General features: G+C 40.6%; 1 long non-coding RNA gene across 1 annotated transcript in view; it reads left to right on the top strand.

The window, feature by feature from the left end:
* LOC116077262 overlaps positions 1–481 on the top strand; it is a 10,340-nt gene extending 9,859 nt beyond the window's left edge. The window contains exon 3 of the long non-coding RNA XR_004113197.1: positions 16–481. This is a non-coding gene — a long non-coding RNA (uncharacterized LOC116077262). The remainder of the gene's footprint in view (positions 1–15) is intronic.
* Positions 482–5,631: the final 5,150 nt, after the last annotated feature.

Below are 5,631 nucleotides of genomic sequence, written 5' to 3'. Positions count from 1 at the left end.
ATTCTTTATTCACAGGTTGTGACCCTCCTCGTTCCCCCGAATAACGTGACCTGCAGGCCAGGTCAATGATATTTGTCTTCTGTCCTGTGCTCCTGACTGACTAACTGATGCGACATAATAGAGACTGGAATGAACTCCAGGGCACATCCTAATTTCTCCTAACTGCATCAGCCATGATGGGACAGTCAACTTCAAGTTAAGTTGAAGACTTGTGAGGACAAGAACAACTCAGAACATGCCCTTTCAAAAGTTCACCAGTGTGTGTTAGTGTACTACTCTATTTTCTGTTGCTACCACAAGGTACTTGATGCTGAGTACATTATAACGCAGTTTATTTGGCCCATAATTTTAGCAGCTGAATCGTTCTAAACAGCATTGTGCCAAGTTCTACTGAATATTACTTGGCTGCATCACAGCATGGCAGAGAACCTGAAAGCGAATCAGCCATGTGTAGAAGGAATAAAGTGCTTTGTGAATGTGAGGTCAGCACTGCCTTTCTTTTTTTTTATTTTTTGTTGTTATTTATTTATTTATTTATTTACTTTTAAATGTGTAGCCCTGACTGGCCTCAAACTCGTGATCCTCCTGCCTCTGCCTCTTTCAGCAAATCCTACCAGTGTGTGCCACCACAACCGGCCAGCACAGGTTTTCTAACAACCTAATGTTTTAAGAGCTTTACTAGCTTCAGGAGACCAGTATTATGCCCTTTCCAGGGGTGATGACCATTACAACATAACCACGCTCTCCTAGACTGTCTCTTCAGTTCCCATCACCTTAATACCACCACACTGGGAATGAGGGATCTGGGACACACAAAAATAAAATAAAATAAACCATTTCGGGGGTGGGGGAGGGGCTCTCAAGTTATTTCCAAGTTGTAACAGCTAGTTCCCAGGAAAAAAACAAAGTAGCTAGTTTCCAGGGTTCTAGATGTGGGAGGAGGTGAGAGTAGAGCTCAGTAATGATGCAAATTTCCCCATAAAAGTAGTTTTCAAAGTTCTTGTTAGTAGGAGGGAAATGGTAAAATTACAGGAAGAAAGGAAAAATTAGTCAGTGTTGCTATTATTGTATTTCTGTTATAGTAACAGGTTTAGCTTCATCTTTGATTTAAAAGAAGCATGCTGATAAGAAAACAGGAACATAGGACATTCCATGCCTTAGGGTTATATGTTTGTATGTTTGTATGTATGTATGTTTGTATGTATGTTTGTTTGTTTTAATGGCACAGTCAGAGAACAGGGCCTAGCAAAAAACTTCTCAGTAAGTTATTTGAGTAATTTAGAAAATAGAAATTAAAGACACTGGTCCTTTTCTTTTCTTCATATAGGGTCTCACTATGAAGCTCTGTCTCTCTTGGAACTGATAATGTAGACCAGACTGGCCTTAAACTCATAAAGATCCACCTGCTGCTTCTTCCTGAGTGTGGAATTAAAGGCATGTGCCACCATACCTGGCTAAGTTAATGAATGTAAATGACCTTAAGATGTCATAACTATTACTACAAAGTCAATCTCCTCTATCTCACATATTATTTGTAAAAAGGTAAAATTTCTCTGTATGAGACAAACAGAAACAAAATGAGGAGAATGGCAGTGACCGCCCCCCTCAAAACACAACTTTACTAAGGCCAACAGACTTTGAGAAGGATAACTTTTGTCCAGTTAAATTCACTTTAGAATCTTGGAACAAAACTTACTTAGGTCTCGAGCCAAGTTCCTTATTCCTCAAAAGTAGTAAACTATCAAGGAGGTCTATGAGCTGTGAAAGAATTCTGTAGGAAGTAAGTCTAAAGGTCACAAACTTCCAGAGGGTAACTGTTGAGAGCTTCTGGTGCCACTTCTAGGAATTTGGCATTTGTCACTGGGCTCAGACAAGGAAGTAGGCTCAGATAAGCATTTCAAAAACAGTGACCCCATGGGGCTTTGCTTACTACTTTGCTGAAGTACAACGCTGTAATTCAGCATGCTCTTCGCTTACTACTTAATTATTACCTGTGTGAGCTTTTGCTTACTGCTCTGCTAGATTACTTTCTCCTGTGAGCTCCTTGCTTACTACTTCGCTTGATGACTTTGTCTTTGATCTAAGAACTGACCATGTTTTTTGAATATACCTAGAATGATATAAAAGCAGGCTGGAGAGAAGTAAAGCTGCTTCAGCCTGAGCGCTGGCTCAGGTCATGTTATACTTTTGTCTGTTTTTCTTTTTCAATCCTCACTCCCTCGCTTGAGACCCTGTTGACTGACTGAGCTGGCTTGGACATGTAGCCAATCAGATTCCAAGAAGGAGGGGAAAAGCTACTCTTAAGTACTTGGGCAGAGGAAATCTAATGATATACATTAATGACTACCCAGAAATCAGCATCAGAGAAAGGAAAGTAACAAATGTTATGGCTGGAAAGAGGGGTCAGTCAGTAAATTGCATGCCTTGAAAGTATGAGAACCTGAGTTTGTTCCCCAGAACCCACATAAAAAAAAAAAAAAGCAATGTTAGTATGTGCTTATAGTCCCAGTGCTGTGCAGGCTGCCAAGCAGATCCATAGTACTTGCAGACCAACTAGTCTAACTTGGTGTGTTCCAAGCTAGCAAGAGACCTTGTCTCAATAGAAGATGGACAACATTTAAGAATGATACCCAAGATTGCCATCTTCCCAAAACAAACACACAACAACAACAACAAAAGGGAAAAAAAGATATACTATTTTCAAGGAAACTAAAACTAAGTTGAGACTTCTGTTTACTATAAAAACGAAGCAAATTAAAAGTATGCAACAGAAACATAAAAGTTGGTAACTGGATACTCAATGTGTATATTTAGTGGCAGAGTAAGTGGCTAAGAGAAACCAATAGACTGGAAGACAAATTTGATCCAGAATGAAACTTAGAAAGTCTATCAGGTGAAAGACTGATAGACGGGAATAAAAGGCCAAGAGACACCGGAAATGCATCAAGGTCAAATATACCTTTATTTAAATCCTGGAAGGAAGGAAGAGAAGGGTATAGATCTAATACCTCAGCACTAGATTACTGAGACTTAACACCACAACAGCAGGAGCATAAAAAAACAAGATAAGATTACTCAGACATTTGTCCACACTAAAATATGTTGTAATTAAACTTGGATCAACCAAAGACAGAGAAACAAACCTTAAGCTTTTATTAGCCCCCCACCCCAAAAAAAGTACAGAATACCCAAGATACAGTCCACAGAACTCAAAAAGGTCAACAAGCTGAAGGGCCCAAGTGACCATGCTTCAGTCCCACTTGGGAGGGAGAAGAAAGCAACAAGGGGGAAGGGAGGGAGGGACCTGGGAGGGAAAGGGGACGGGGAGGCGGGGTTCAGGGAAGATGGGAATATGATCTGGTATTAGGTGGAGGAAAAGGGATGGGACAAAGCCCTGAGGGCCAGCAGAAAGAATGGAAACAGAAAACTTCTGGAGGTAGGAGGTTGGGGGGACCCTCCAGAATGTACCAGAGACCCGGGAGGTGAGAGACTCTTGGGCCTTAAAGGGAGGGACACCAGATGAAATGCCCTACAGGGGGGAGAGGGAACTTGTAGAGCCCACCTCCAGCAGAAAGACAGGACCTCTAGTGAGGGATGGCGTTGCTATCCCATAGTCAAAACCCTAACCCGTAATTGTTCCTGTCTGAAAGAACTGCAGGTATGGAAATGGAGAAGAGCCTGAGGAAAAGAAGGTCCAGAGATAGGCCCAAAGTGGGACCTAGCTCCAGGGGAGGCCCCAAGGTCTGACACTATTACTGAGGCTATGGAGCACTCACAAAAAGGGACCTATTATGACTGCCCTCCGAAGACCCAACAAGCAGCTGATATTTGCACCCAACCAATGGACAGAAACTGCTGACTCCTGTGGTTGAATTAGGGAAAAGCTGGAAGAAGCTGAGAAGGAAGGTGACCATGTAGGAGGACCAGCAGTCTCAATTAACCTTGACCCCCGAGATCTCTCAGAAAGAGGGTCACCAAACAGGTAGCATATACGAGCTAATATGAGGCCCCCAACACATATATAGCAGAGGATTGCCTGAGTTCAGTCAGAGAAGATGCATCTAACCCTCAAGAGACTAGAGGCCCCAGGGAGTTTAGAGGTCTGGTGGGTGGGGGACATCCTCGTGGAGAGAGGGGGGCAGGGAGGAAGTATGGGATGTGGAACAGTCAGATGGTGGACCGGGAGGGGAATAAAATCTGGAGTGTAAAAAAAAAAAAAAAGAAAAAAGAAAAAGAAATAATTTTAAAAATATGTTAAACAAGTACATGGCCAGGTGATTTATTGTGACAAAAAAATATGAGACCACCGGGCAGTGGTGGTGCACACCTTTAATCCCAGCATTTTGGGAGACAGAGGCAGGCAGATTTCTGAGTTCGAGGCCAGCCTAGTCTATAGAGTGAGTTCCAGGACAGCCAAGGCTACACAGAGAAACCCTGTCTTGAAAAATAAAAAATAAAAAAAATAAAAAAAGAATATGAGACCTACCCATGAAATTTATTAATAACAAAATATCTTTTAAGTTAAGCAAATACCTGTAATCCTAGAGGCTGAAAGGCTGAGGCAGGAAGATAGCAAGTTATAGGCTTATCTATGTAGTAAGGTCCAAGCTCTAAAAATAGATTTTAATTCAGACTAAGATAATATGATTTCCAAATTAGAGGGGAAATAGAATAATTATAATAGAATTTTAATAGAATAATTCTGGTATAATCTGGAGACAGGAAATCTAAAATAATACGCAATTGTGCATTAAAAGCATTCCTGTTAAAATGAATTATTAGACTGGATTAAACAATACTATATGCTATTTCCAAGTGGCGCATGCAGCAACACTGAAAGTAAAAGGATGGAAAGAGATAAGCCATGCAGCAGTGAACAGAAAGAAGTGAGTCTATTAATGTCAGAGAAGAGACTAAATAAGCAAAAGTCATTACTAGAATCAGGCTTTCCTCCATAAAGTCTCAATGAGCCAGTTCTGGATGGCCTCAGTAAACTGAAATCCTCAGTAAAGGACTAACTCAACAAATTAGTAACACTCATTAGTAACAGTGATATGTGTGTTACATTACAAAGTTAATCTAAGGACTTCATGTAGGTGACCACACCCAGCATCTGTAGCACATATATTCTTTTCCAATGATGTAAGCTTCATTAAAGCAATGCATGCTAGACCTAAAGCAAGTCTGCACAATTCTAAGGACAGCAAATACAGACTATGGTTTCTGAACACAGTGAATAACAAAACTATACCTAGGACACCCAGATGTTAGTGTTGTCTAAAAATAAACTCCTAACCCCTCGTGGGATGTCTGCTATAATTTCCTCCTTTTCATCTCAAACTTAGCTTATTTGTACTTTTCTGGGTTTCCTGTTCAGTCACCCCAAAAGTTTATCAATTTTCCTATACTTGACTCCCAGCCTTGACTTTACTGATCTCTATTGTGTTGTTTTCTTTGTCATTAAAGTTTACTCTCCTCTTCATAGCTTTCAAGCTTTTGAAAATAAGAGAGCATGAGTCAATTTACCAGTAATGTTTATATAGTAATTTTTGAAGTTCCAAAGCAGTATTATTAGAGTTTGAAAGAGAAAACAGGAAAGGCGAGCTGGAAGTCTTAGCAGCTGATAAGGAG

Source organism: Mastomys coucha, unplaced genomic scaffold, assembly GCF_008632895.1.
Source record: "Mastomys coucha isolate ucsf_1 unplaced genomic scaffold, UCSF_Mcou_1 pScaffold5, whole genome shotgun sequence".
In the NCBI taxonomy this organism is placed as follows: Eukaryota; Metazoa; Chordata; class Mammalia; order Rodentia; family Muridae; genus Mastomys; species Mastomys coucha.
The sequence above is the reverse complement of the archived record's forward strand: the minus strand, read 5'-3'. Positions and strand labels throughout refer to the sequence as shown.